Below are 15196 nucleotides of genomic sequence, written 5' to 3'. Positions count from 1 at the left end.
AGGCAACCCCTCAAACTGAGGCAGACTCACAAACTAAGGCAGACTCACAAACTAAGGCAGACTCTGAAACTAAGGCAGACTCACAAACTAAGACAGACTCGCAAACTAAGACAGACTCACAAACTAAGGCAGCATCTCAAACTAAGGCAGACTCTGAAACGAAGACAGACTCTCAAACTAAGAGAGACACTCGAACTAAGGCAAACCCTCAAAGTAAGGCAAGACCTCAAACTAAGGCAGACTCTCAAACTAAGGCAGACTCTCAAACTAAGGCAGACTCTGAAACTAAGGCAGACTCTGAAACTAAGACAGGCTCTCAAACTGAGGCAACCTCTCAAACTAATGCAGACTCACAGACTAAGGCAGATTCACAAACTGAGGCAACCCCTCAAACTGAGGCAACCCTTCAAACTAAGGCAACCCCTCAAACTAAGGCAGACTCACAAACTAAGACACCCCTCAAACTAAGGCAGACTCACAAACTAAGGCACACCTCAAACGAAGGCAGACTCTCAAACTAAGGCAGACTCTGAAACTAAGGCAGACTCTGAAACTAAGACAGACACTCAAAGTAAGGCAACCGCTCAAAGTAAGGCAAGACCTCAAGCTAAGGCAGACTCACAAACTAAGGCAACCTCTCAAACTAAGGCAGACTCACAAACTAAGGCAGACTCTCAAACTGAGGCAACCCCTCAAAGTAAGGCAGACTCACAAACTAAGGCAACCCGTCAAACTAAGGCAACCCCTCAAACTAAGGCAGAATCACAAACTAAGGCAGACTCTCAAACTGAGGCAACCCCTCAAAGTAAGGCAGACTCACAAACTAAGGCAACCGCTCAAACTATGGCAACACCTCAAACTAAGGCAACCCCTCAAACAAAGGCAGACTCACAAACTAAGGCAGACTCACAAACTAAGGCTGACTCACAAACTAAGGCAACCCCTCAAACTAAAGCAACCCCTCAGTTTAAGGCAACCCCTCAAACTAAGGCAGACTCTCAAACTGAGGCAGACTCTCAAACTAAGGCAGACTCTCAAACGAAGGCAACCTCTCAAACTGAAGCAGACTCTCAAACTGAAGCAGACTCTCCAACTGAGGCAGACTCACAAACTGAGGCAGACTCACAAACTGAGGCAGACTCTCAAACTAAGGCAGATTTTCAAGCTGAGGCAGACTCACAAACTCAGGCAGACTCTCAAACTAAGGCAGACTCACAAACAAAGCCAACCCCTCAAACTAAAGCAACCCCTCAGTTTAAGGCAACCCCTCAAACTAAGGCAGACTCTCAAACTGAGGCAGACTCTCAAACTAAGGCAGACTCTCAAACGAAGGCAACCTCACAAACTGAGGCAGACTCACAAACTGAGGCAGACTCTCAAACTAAGGCAGATTCTCAAGCTGAGGCAGACTCACAAACTCAGGCAGACTCTCAAACTAAGGCAGACTCACAAACAAAGCCAACCCCTCAAACTAAAGCAACCCCTCAGTTTAAGGCAACCCCTCAAACTAAGGCAGACTCTCCAACTGAGGCAGACTCACAAACTAAGGCAAACTCACAAACTAAGGCAAACCCTCAAACTGAGGCAACCCCTCAAACTGAGGCAGACTCACAAACTAAGGCAGACTCACAAACTAAGGCAGACTCTGAAACTAAGGCAGACTCACAAACTAAGACAGACTCGCAAACTAAGACAGACTCACAAACTAAGGCAGCATCTCAAACTAAGGCAGACTCTGAAACGAAGACAGACTCTCAAACTAAGAGAGACACTCAAATTAAGGCAAACCCTCAAAGTAAGGCAAGACCTCAAACTAAGGCAGACTCACAAACTAAGGCAGACTCTCAAATTGAGGCAACCCCTCAAACTGAGGCAACCCCTCAAACTAAGGCAACCCCTCAAACTAAGGCAGACTCACAAACTAAGGCAAACTCACAAACTAAGGCAAACCCTCAAACTGAGGCAACCCCTCAAACTGAGGCAGACTCACAAACTAAGGCAGACTCACAAACTGAGGCAGACTCACAAACTAAGGCTGACTCTCAAACTAAGGCAGACTTTCAAACTAAGGCAGAGTCTCAAACAAAGGCAGACTCACAAACTAAGGCAGACTCACAAACTAAGGCAGACTCTCAAACTAAGGCAGACTCACAAACTAAGGCAGACACTCAAACTGAGGCAGACTCTAAAACTAAGGCAGACTCAGAAACTAAGGCAGACTCTCAAACGAAGGCAGACTCACAAACTAAGGCAGACACACAAACTAAGGCAGACTCTCAAACTTAGGCAGACTCATAAACTAAGGCAGAGTCTCAAACAAAGGCAGACTCACAAACTAAGGCAGACTCACAAACTAAGGCTGACTCTCAAACTAAGGCAGACTCTCAAACTAAGACAGTCTCACAAACTCAGGCAGATTCACAAACGAAGACAGCCTCACAAACTCAGGCAGATTCACAAACTAAGGCAGACTCTCAAACTAAGGCAGACTCACAAGCTAAGGCAACCCCTCAAACTAAGGCAGACTCACAAACTAAGGCAGACTCTCAAACTAAGGCAGACTCACAAACTAAGGCAGACTCACAAACAAAGGCAGACTCACAAACTAAGGCAGACTCGCAAACTAAGGCAGACTCACAAACTAAGGCAGACTCTCAAACTAAGGCAGAGTCTCAAACAAAGGCAGACTCACAAACTAAGGCAGACTCACAAACTAAGGCAGACTCTCAAATTAAGTCAGATTCACAAACTAAGGCAGACTCACAAGCTAAGGCAACCCCTCAAACTAAGGCAGACTCACAAACTAAGGCAGACTCTCAAACTAAGGCAGACTCACAAACTAAGGCAGACTCACAAACAAAGGCAGACTCACAAACTAAGGCAGACTCGCAAACTAAGGCAGACTCACAAACTAAGGCAGACTCTCAAACTAAGGCAGAGTCTCAAACAAAGGCAGACTCACAAACTAAGGCAGACTCACAAACTAAGGCAGACTCTCAAATTAAGTCAGATTCACAAACTAAGGCAGACTCTCAAACTAAGGCAGACTCTCAAACTAAGGCAGGCTCTCAAACTGAGGCAGACTCACAAACTAAGACTGTCTCACAAACTCAGGCAGATTCAGAAACTAAGGCAGACTCACAAACTAAGGCAACCCCTCAATCTAAGGCAGACTCACAAACTGAGGCAGACTCACAAACTAAGGCAGACTCACAAACTAAGGCAGACTCACAAACTAAGGCAACCCCTCAACCTAAGGCAGACTCTCAAACGAAGGCAGAATCTCAAACTAAGGCAGACTCTGAAACTAAGGCAGACTGTCAAACTAAGAGAGACACTCAAACTAAGGCAGACACTCAAACGAAGGCAACCCCTCAAACTAAGGCAAGTCCTCAAACTAAGGCAGACTCACAACCTAAGGCAGACTCTCAAACTGAGGCAACCCATCAAACTGAGGCAACCCCTCAAACTAAGGCAACCCCTCAAACTAAGGCAGACTCACAAACTAAGGCAAACTCACAAACTAAGGCAAACCCTCAAACTGAGGCAACCCCTCAAACTGAGGCAGACTCACAAACTAAGGCAGACTCACAAACTAAGGCAGCCCCTCAATCTAAGGCCGACTCTCAAACTGAGGCAACACCTCAAACTAAGGCAGACTCACAAACTAAGACAGACTCACAAACTAAGGCAGACTCTCAAACTAAGGCAGACTCACAAACTAAGGCAGACTCAAAAACTAAGGCAGCCTCACAAACTATGGCAACCCCTCAAACTGAGGCATACCCTCAAACTAAGGCATCCCCTCAAACGAAGGCAACCCCTCAAACGAAGGCAGACTCAAAAACTAAGACAAACTCACAAACTAAGACAGACTCTCAAACAATGGCAACCTCTCAAACTAAGGCAGACTCACAAACTAAGGCAACCGCTCAAACTAAGGCAACCCCTCAAACTAAGGCAACCCCTCAAAATCAGGCAGACTCTCAAACTGAAGCAGACTCTCAAACTGAAGCAGACACTCAAACTGAAGCAGACTCTCAAACTGAGGCAACCTCTCAAACTAATGCAGACTCACAGACTAAGGCAGATTCACAAACTGAGGCAACCCCTCAAACTGAGGCAACCCCTCAAACTAAGGCAACCCCTCAAACTAAGGCAGACTCACAAACTAAGACACCCCTCAAACTAAGGCAGACTCACAAACTAAGGCACCCCTCAAACTAAGGCAGACTCTCAAACTAAGGCAGACTCTCAAACTAAGGCAGACTCTGAAACTAAGGCAGACTCTGAAACTAAGACAGGCTCTCAAACTGAGGCAACCTCTCAAACTAATGCAGACTCACAGACTAAGGCAGATTCACAAACTGAGGCAACCCCTCAAACTGAGGCAACCCTTCAAACTAAGGCAACCCCTCAAACTAAGGCAGACTCACAAACTAAGACACCCCTCAAACTAAGGCAGACTCACAAACTGAGGCTGATTCACAAACTAAGGCAGACTTAGAAACAAAGGCCACCCCTCAAACTAATGCAAACTCTCAAGCTCAGGCAGACTCTCAAACTGAGGCAGAATCTGAAACTAAGGCAGACTCTCAAACTAAGACAGACTCGCAAACTAAGGCAGACTCGCAAACTAAGGCAGACTCACAAACTAAGGCAGACTCTCAAACTAAGGCAGACTCACAAACTAAGGCAGACTCTCAGACTAAGGCAGACTCTCAATCTAAGGCAGACTCACAAACTAAGACAGACTCGCAAACTAAGGCAGACTCACAAACTAAGGCAGACTCTCAAACTAAGGCATACTCACAAACTAAGACAGACTCACAAACTCAGGCAGATTCACAAACTAAGGCCACCCCTCAAACAAAGGCAGACTCACAAACTAAGACAGACTCACAAACTAAGGCAGACTCTGAAACTAAGGCAGACTCACAAACTAAGACAGACTCGCAAACTAAGACAGACTCACAAACTAAGACAGACTCTGAAACTAAGGCAGACTCTCAAACTAAGGCAGACTCTGAAACGAAGGCAGACTCTCAAACTAAGAAGGACACTCAAACTAAGGCAAACCCTCAAAGTAAGGCAAGACCTCAAACTAAGGCAGACTCACAAACTAAGGCAGACTCTCAAACTGAGGCAACCCCTCAAACTGAGGCAACCCCTCAAACTAAGGCAACCCCTCAAACTAAGGCAGACTCACAAACTAAGGCAAACTCACAAACTAAGGCAAACCCTCAAACTGAGGCAACCCCTCAAACTGAGGCAGACTCACAAACTAAGGCAGACTCACAAACTAAGGCAGACTCTGAAACTAAGGGTGACTCACAAACTAAGACAGACTCGCAAACTAAGACAGACTCACAAACTAAGGCAGCATCTCAAACTAAGGCAGACTCTGAAACGAAGACAGACTCTCAAACTAAGAGAGACACTCAAACTAAGGCAAACCCTCAAAGTAAGGCAAGACCTCAAACTAAGGCAGACTCACAAACTAAGGCAGACTCTCAAACTGAGGCAACCCCTCAAACTGAGGCAACCCCTCAAACTAAGGCAACCCCTCAAACTAAGGCAGACTCACAAACTAAGGCAAACTCACAAACTAAGGCAAACCCTCAAACTGAGGCAACCCCTCAAACTGAGGCAGACTCACAAACTAAGGCAGACTCACAAACTAAGGCAGACTCACAAACTATGGCAATCCCTCAAATTAAGGCAACCCCTCAAACTAAGGCAACACATCAAACTAAGGGAACCCCTCTAACTAAGGCAGACTCACAAACTAAGGCAGACTCACAAACTAAGGCACACTCACAAACTAAGGCAGACTCTCAAACTAAGGCAGACTTTCAAACTAAGGCAGAGTCTCAAACAAAGGGAGACTCACAAACTAAGGCAGACTCACAAACTAAGGCAGACTCATAAACTAAGGCAGACTCTCAAACTAAGGCAGACTCACAGACTAAGGCAGACACTCAAACTGAGGCAGACTCTCAAACTAAGGCAGACTCAGAAACTAAGGCAGAATCTCAAACGAAGGCAGACTCACAAACTAAGGCAGACACACAAACTAAGGCAGACTCTCAAACTTAGGCAGACTCACAAACTAAGGCAGAGTCTCAAACTAAGTCAGATTCACAAACTGAGGCAGACTCTCAAACTAAGGCAAACTCTCAAACTAAGGCAGACTCAGAAACTAAGACAGACTCGCAAACTAAGGCAGACTCGCAAACTAAGGCAGACTCACAAACTAAGGCAGACTCTCAAACTAAGGCAGACTCACAAACTAAGACAGACTCGCAAACTAAGGCAGACTCACAAACTAAGGCAGACTCTCAAACTAAGGCAGACTCTCAATCTAAGGCAGACTCACAAACTAAGACAGACTCGCAAACTAAGGCAGACTCACAAACTAAGGCAGACTCTCAAACTAAGGCATACTCACAAACTAAGACAGACTCACAAACTCAGGCAGATTCACAAACTAAGGCCACCCCTCAAACAAAGGCAGACTCACAAACTAAGACAGACTCACAAACTAAGGCAGACTCTGAAACTAAGGCAGACTCACAAACTAAGACAGACTCGCAAACTAAGACAGACTCACAAACTAAGACAGACTCTGAAACTGAGGCAGACTCTCAAACTAAGGCAGACTCTGAAACGAAGGCAGACTCTCAAACTAAGAGAGACACTCAAACTAAGGCAAACCCTCAAAGTAAGGCAAGACCTCAAACTAAGGCAGACTCACAAACTAAGGCAGACTCTCAAACTGAGGCAACCCCTCAAACTGAGGCAACCCCTCAAACTAAGGCAACCCCTCAAACTAAGGCAGACTCACAAACTAAGGCAAACTCACAAACTAAGGCAAACCCTCAAACTGAGGCAACCCCTCAAACTGAGGCAGACTCACAAACTAAGGCAGACTCACAAACTAAGGCAGACTCTGAAACTAAGGCAGACTCACAAACTAAGACAGACTCGCAAACTAAGACAGACTCACAAACTAAGGCAGCATCTCAAACTAAGGCAGACTCTGAAACGAAGACAGACTCACAAACTAAGGCAGACTCACAAACTAAGGCAGACTCACAAACTATGGCAATCCCTCAAATTAAGGCAACCCCTCAAACTAAGGCAACACATCAAACTAAGGGAACCCCTCTAACTAAGGCAGACTCACAAACTAAGGCAGACTCACAAACTAAGGCACACTCACAAACTAAGGCAGACTCTCAAACTAAGGCAGACTTTCAAACTAAGGCAGAGTCTCAAACAAAGGCAGACTCACAAACTAAGACAGACTCACAAACTAAGGCAGACTCTGAAACTAAGGCAGACTCACAAACTAAGACAGACTCGCAAACTAAGACAGACTCACAAACTAAGACAGACTCTGAAACTGAGGCAGACTCTCAAACTAAGGCAGACTCTGAAACGAAGGCAGACTCTCAAACTAAGAGAGACACTCAAACTAAGGCAAACCCTCAAAGTAAGGCAAGACCTCAAACTAAGGCAGACTCACAAACTAAGGCAGACTCTCAAACTGAGGCAACCCCTCAAACTGAGGCAACCCCTCAAACTAAGGCAACCCCTCAAACTAAGGCAGACTCACAAACTAAGGCAAACTCACAAACTAAGGCAAACCCTCAAACTGAGGCAACCCCTCAAACTGAGGCAGACTCACAAACTAAGGCAGACTCACAAACTAAGGCAGACTCTGAAACTAAGGCAGACTCACAAACTAAGACAGACTCGCAAACTAAGACAGACTCACAAACTAAGGCAGCATCTCAAACTAAGGCAGACTCTGAAACGAAGACAGACTCTCAAACTAAGAGAGACACTCAAACTAAGGCAAACCCTCAAAGTAAGGCAAGACCTCAAACTAAGGCAGACTCACAAACTAAGGCAGACTCTCAAACTGAGGCAACCCCTCAAACTGAGGCAACCCCTCAAACTAAGGCAACCCCTCAAACTAAGGCAGACTCACAAACTATGGCAAACTCACAAACTAAGGCAAACCCTCAAACTGAGGCAACCCCTCAAACTGAGGCAGACTCACAAACTAAGGCAGACTCACAAACTAAGGCAGACTCACAAACTATGGCAATCCCTCAAATTAAGGCAACCCCTCAAACTAAGGCAACACATCAAACTAAGGGAACCCCTCTAACTAAGGCAGACTCACAAACTAAGGCAGACTCACAAACTAAGGCACACTCACAAACTAAGGCAGACTCTCAAACTAAGGCAGACTTTCAAACTAAGGCAGAGTCTCAAACAAAGGCAGACTCACAAACTAAGGCAGACTCACAAACTAAGGCAGACTCACAAACTAAGGCAGACTCTCAAACTAAGGCAGACTCACAAACTAAGGCAGACACTCAAACTGAGGCAGACTCTCAAACTAAGGCAGACTCAGAAACTAAGGCAGAATCTCAAACGAAGGCAGACTCACAAACTAAGGCAGACACACAAACTAAGGCAGACTCTCAAACTAAGGCAGACTCACAAACTAAGACAGACTCGCAAACTAAGGCAGACTCACAAACTAAGGCAGACTCTCAAACTAAGGCAGACTCTCAATCTAAGGCAGACTCACAAACTAAGACAGACTCGCAAACTAAGGCAGACTCACAAACTAAGGCAGACTCTCAAACTAAGGCAGACTCTCAAACTAAGGCAGACTCACAAACTAAGGCAGACACTCAAACTGAGGCAGACTCTCAAACTAAGGCAGACTCAGAAACTAAGGCAGAATCTCAAACGAAGGCAGACTCACAAACTAAGGCAGACACACAAACTAAGGCAGACTCTCAAACTAAGGCAGACTCACAAACTAAGACAGACTCGCAAACTAAGGCAGACTCACAAACTAAGGCAGACTCTCAAACTAAGGCAGACTCTCAATCTAAGGCAGACTCACAAACTAAGACAGACTCGCAAACTAAGGCAGACTCACAAACTAAGGCAGACTCTCAAACTAAGGCATACTCACAAACTAAGACAGACTCACAAACTCAGGCAGATTCACAAACTAAGGCCACCCCTCAAACAAAGGCAGACTCACAAACTAAGACAGACTCACAAACTAAGGCAGACTCTGAAACTAAGGCAGACTCTCAAACTAAGGAAGACTCTGAAACGAAGGCAGACTCTAAAACTAAGAGAGACACTCAAACTAAGGCAAACCCTCAAAGTAAGGCAAGACCTCAAACTAAGGCAGACTCACAAACTAAGGCAGACTCTCAAACTGAGGCAACCCCTCAAACTGAGGCAACCCCTCAAACTAAGGCAACCCCTCAAACTAAGGCAGACTCACAAACTAAGGCAAACTCACAAACTAAGGCAAACCCTCAAACTGAGGCAACCCCTCAAACTGAGGCAGACTCACAAACTAAGGCAGACTCACAAACTAAGGCAGACTCACAAACTATGGCAATCCCTCAAATTAAGGCAACCCCTCAAACTAAGGCAACACATCAAACTAAGGGAACCCCTCTAACTAAGGCAGACTCACAAACTAAGGCAGACTCACAAACTAAGGCACACTCACAAACTAAGGCAGACTCTCAAACTAAGGCAGACTTTCAAACTAAGGCAGAGTCTCAAACAAAGGCAGACTCACAAACTAAGGCAGACTCACAAACTAAGGCAGACTCACAAACTAAGGCAGACTCTCAAACTAAGGCAGACTCACAAACTAAGGCAGACACTCAAACTGAGGCAGACTCTCAAACTAAGGCAGACTCAGAAACTAAGGCAGAATCTCAAACGAAGGCAGACTCACAAACTAAGGCAGACACACAAACTAAGGCAGACTCTCAAACTTAGGCAGACTCACAAACTAAGGCAGAGTCTCAAACAAAGGCAGACTCACAAACTAAGGCAGACTCACAAACTAAGGCTGACTCTCAAACTAAGTCAGATTCACAAACTGAGGCAGACTCTCAAACTAAGGCAAACTCTCAAACTAAGGCAGACTCAGAAACTAAGACAGACTCACAAACTAAGGAAACCCCTCAAACTAAGGCAGACTCTCAAACTAAGGCAGCATCTCAAACTAAGGCAGACTCACAAACTAAGGCAGACTCACAAACTAAGGCAGACTCTCAAACTAAGGCAGACTCACAAACTAAGGCAGACAATCAAACTAAGGCAGACTCTCAAACTAAGGCAGACTCACAAACTAAGACAGATTCACAAACTAAGGCAGACTCTCAAACTAAGGCAGACTCTCAAACTAAGGCAGAGTCTCAAACAAAGGCAGACTCACAAACTAAGGCAGACTCACAAACTAAGGCAGACTCTCAAACTAAGTCAGATTCACAAACTAAGGCAGACTCTCAAACTAAGGCAGACTCTCAAACTAAGGCAGACTCAGAAACTAAGACAGACTCACAAACTAAGGCAGGCTCTCAAACTGAGGCAGACTCACAAACTAAGACAGTCTCACAAACTCAGGCAGATTCACAAACTAAGACAGTCTCACAAACTCAGGCAGATTCACAAACTAAGGCAGACTCACAATCTAAGGCAATGCCTCAAACTAAGGCAGACTCACAAACTGAGGCAGACTCACAAACTAAGGCAGACTCACAAACTAAGGCAAACCCTCAAACTGAGGCAACCCCTCAAACTGAGGCAGACTCACAAACTAAGGCAGACTCACAAACTAAGGCAAACTCACAAACTAAGGCAAACCCTCAAACTGAGGCAACCCCTCAAACTGAGGCAGACTCACAAACTAAGGCAGACTCACAAACTAAGGCAGCCCCTCAATCAAAGGCCGACTCTCAAACTGAGGCAACGCCTCAAACTAAGGCAGACTCACAAACTAAGACAGACTCACAAACTAAGGCAGACTCTCAAACTAAGGCAGACTCACAAACTAAGGCAGACTCAAAAACTAAGGCAGCCTCACAAACTGTGGCAACCCCTCAAACTGAGGCATACCCTAAAACTAAGGCAACCCCTCAAACGAAGGCAACCCCTGAAACGAAGGCAGAGTCAAAAACTAAGACAAACTCACAAACTAAGACAGACTCTCAAACAAAGGCAACCTCTCAAACTAAGGCAGACTCACAAACTAAGGCAACCCCTCAATCTAAGGCAACCCCTCAAAATAAGGCAGACTCTCAAACTGAAGCAGACACTCAAACTGAAGCAGACTCACAAACTAAGGCAGACTCTCAAACTAAGGCAGACCTACAAACTAAGGCAACCCCTCAAACTAAGGCAGACTCTCAAACTAAGGCAGACTCTCAAACTAAGGCAGACTCTGAAACTAAGGCAGACTCTCAAACTGAGGCAACCCCTCAAACTGAGGCAACCCCTCAAACTAAGGCAACCCCTCAAATTAATGCAGATTCTCAAACTAAGGCATCCCCTCAAACTATTGCAGACTCTCAAAGTATGGCAGCCCCTCAAACTAAGCCAGACTCTCAAATTAAGGCAGCCACACAAACTAATGCAGACCCGCAAACGAAGGCAACCCCTCAAACTAATGAATACCCTCATACTAAGGCAACCCCTCAAGCTAAGGCAGACTATCAAACTAATGCAACCCCTCAAACTATCAAACTCAGCCAGACTCTCAAATTAAGGCAGGCCCTCGACCTAATGCAGACCCTCAAACTAAGGCAACCGCTCAAACTAAGGCAGACTCTCAAACTAAGGCAGCCTCTCAAACTAATGCAGAACCTCAAACTGAGGCAATTCCTCAAACTAATGCAGACTCTCAAACTAAGGCAGACTCTCAAACTAAGGCAGCCTCTCAAATTAATGCAGAACCTCAAACTAAGGCAACCCCTCAAAATAATGCAGACCCTCAAACTAAGGCAACCCCTCATACGAATGCAGACCTTCAAACTAAGGCAACCCCTCAAACTAAGGCAGACTCTCAAACGAAGGCAACCCCTCAAACGAAGGCAGTCTCTCAAACTAAGGCAACCCCTCAAAAGAAGGCTGTCTCTCAAACTAAGGCAACCCCTCAAACTAATGCAGACTCTCAAACGAAGGCAACCCCTCAAACTAATGCAGACTCTCAAACGAAGGCAACCCCTCAAACTAATGCAGACTCTCAAACGAAGGCAACCCCTCAAACGAAGGCAGTCTCTCAAACTAAGGCAACCCCTCAAGCTAATGCAGACTCTCAAACTAAGGCAACCCCTCAAACGAAGGCAGACTCTCAAACTAAGGCAACCCCTCAAACGAAGGCAGTCTCTCAAACTAAGGCAATCCCTCAAACTAATGCAGACTCTCAAACTAAGGCAACCCCTCAAACTAATGCAGACCCTCAAACTGAGGCTACCCCTCGACCTAATGCAGACCCTCGAACTCAGGCATCCCCTCAAACTAAGGCAGACTCTCAAACGAAGGCAACCCCTCAAACTAATGCAGACCCTCAAACTTAGGCATCCACTAAAACTAAGGCATCCCCTCAAACCAATGAAGACACTCAAACTAAAGCAACCCCTCAAACTAATGCAGACTCTCAAACTAAGGCCACACCTCAGACTAATGCAGACCCTCAAACTAAGGCAACCCCTCAATCTAAGGCAGACTCTCAAACTAAGATATCGCGTCAAACTAATGCAGACTCTCAAACTAAGGCAGACTCTCAAACTAAGGCAGACTCTCAAACTAAGGCAGACTCTCAATCTAAGGCAAACTCTCAAACTAAGATTTCGCGTCAAACTAATGCAGACTCTCAAACTAAGGCAGACTCTCAAACTAAGGCAATCCCTCAAACTGAGGCAGCCTGTCAAACTAAGGCAACCCCTCAAACTAATGCAGACTCTCAAACTAAGGCCACACCTCAGATTAATGCAGACCCTCAAACTAAGGCAACCCCTCAAACTAATGCAGACTCTCAAACTGAGGACACAGCTCAAACTAATGCAGACCTTCAAACTAAGGCAAACCCTCAAACTAAGGCAGACTCTCAAACTAAGGCAGACTCTCAAACGAAGGAAACCCCTCAAACTAATGCAGACTCTCAAACTAAGGCATCACCTCAAACTAATGCAGACCCTCAAACTGAGGCAACCCCTCATACTAATGCAGATCTTCAAACTAAGGCAACCCCTCAAACTAATGCAGACTCTCAAACTAAGGCAACCCCTCAGACTAATGCAGACTCTCAAACTAAGGCATCACCTCAAACTAATGCAGATCCTTAAACTGAGGCAACCCCTCATACTAATGCAGATCTTCAAACTAAGGCACCCCCTCAATCTAATGCAGACTCTCAAACTAAGGCAGACTATGAAACGAAGGCATCCCCTCAAACTGAGGCAGACTCTTAATCTAACCAAGACTCTCATTCCAAGGTAGACCCTCAAACTAAGGCAGACTCTCAAAGTAATGCAGACCCTCAATCTAAGGCATACCCTCAAACTGAGGCAGACTCTCAATCTAAGGAAGACTCTCATTCCAAGGTAGACTCTCAAACTAAGGCAGATTCTCAAAGTAATGCAGACCCTCAAACTAAGCCATAGCCTCATACTAAGGCAACCCCTCAAAATAATGCAGACCCTCAAACTAAGGCAACGCCATAAACTGAAGCAGACTCTCAAACTAAGGCAGACTCTCAAAGTAAGGCAACCCTTCAAACTAATGCAGACTATCATACTAAGGCAGCCCCTAAAACTAAGGCAGACTCTGAAACTAAGGCAGACTCTCAAACTGAGGCAACCCCTCAAACTGAGGCAACCCCTCAAACTAAGGCAACCCCTCAAATTAATGCAGATTCTCAAACTAAGGCAACCCCTCAAACTATGGCAGCCCCTCAAACTAAGCCAGACTCTCAAATTAAGGCAGCCACACAAACTAATGAATACCCTCAAACTAAGGCAACCCCTCAAGCTATCAAACTCAGCCAGACTCTCAAATTAAGGCAGGCCCTCGACCGAATGCAGGCCCTCAAACTAAGGCAACCCCTCAAACTAAGGCAACCGCTCAAACTAAGGCAGACTCTCAAACTAAGGCAGAACCTCAAACTGAGGCAATTCCTCAAACTAATGCAGACTCTCAAACTAAGGCAGACTCTCAAACTAAGGCAGCCTCTCAAATTAATGCAGAACCTCAAACTAAGGCAACCCCTCAAAATAATGCAGACCCTCAAACTAAGGCAACCCCTCATACGAATGCAGACCTTCAAACTAAGGCAACCCCTCAAACTAAGGCAGACTCTCAAACTAAGGCAACCCCTCAAACTAATGCAGACTCTCAAACGAAGGCAACCCCTCAAACTAATGCAGACTCTCAAACGAAGGCAACCCCTCAAACTAATGCAGACTCTCAAACGAAGGCAACCCCTCAAACGAAGGCAGTCTCTCAAACTAAGGCAACCACTCAAGCTAATGCAGACTCTCAAACTAAGGCAACCCCTCAAACGAAGGCAGTCTCTCAAACTAAGGCAATCCCTCAAACTAATGCAGACTCTCAAACTAAGGCAACCCCTCAAACTAATGCAGACCCTCAAACTAAGGCTACCCCTCGACCTAATGCAGACCCTCAAACTCAGGCATCCCCTCAAACTAAGGCAGACTCTCAAACGAAGGCAACCCCTCAAACTAATGCAGACCCTCAAACTTAGGCATCCACTAAAACTAAGGCATCCCCTCAAACCAATGAAGACACTCAAACTAAGGCAATCCCTCAAAAAAAGGCAGACTCTCAAACTCAGGAAACCCCTCAAACTAATGCAGACTCTCAAACTAAGGCCACACCTCAGACTAATGCAGACCCTCAAACTAAGGCAACCCCTCAAACTAAGGCAGACTCTCAAACTAAGATATCGCGTCAAACTAATGCAGACTCTCAAACTAAGGCAGACTCTCAAACTACGGCAGACTCTCAAACTAAGGCAGACTCTCAAACTAAGATATCGCGTCAAACTAATGCAGACTCTCAAACTAAGGCAGACTCTCAAACTAAGGCAGACTCTCAAACTAAGGCAGACTCTCAAACTAAGGCAATCCCTCAAACTGAGGCAACCCCTCAAACTAATGCAGACTCTCAAACTAAGGCCACACCTCAGATTAATGCAGACCCTCAAACTAAGGCAACCCCTCAAACTAAGGCAGACTCTCAAACTAAGGCAGACTCTCAAACTGAGGCAAGCCATCAAACTAATGCAGACCCTCAAACTAAGGCGTCCCCTCCAACTAAGGCATCCCCT

The sequence above is a fragment of the Heterodontus francisci genome, chromosome 16 (genome assembly GCF_036365525.1).
Source record: "Heterodontus francisci isolate sHetFra1 chromosome 16, sHetFra1.hap1, whole genome shotgun sequence".
Classification (NCBI taxonomy): Eukaryota; Metazoa; Chordata; class Chondrichthyes; order Heterodontiformes; family Heterodontidae; genus Heterodontus; species Heterodontus francisci.
Note: the sequence above shows the minus strand (reverse complement) of the source record.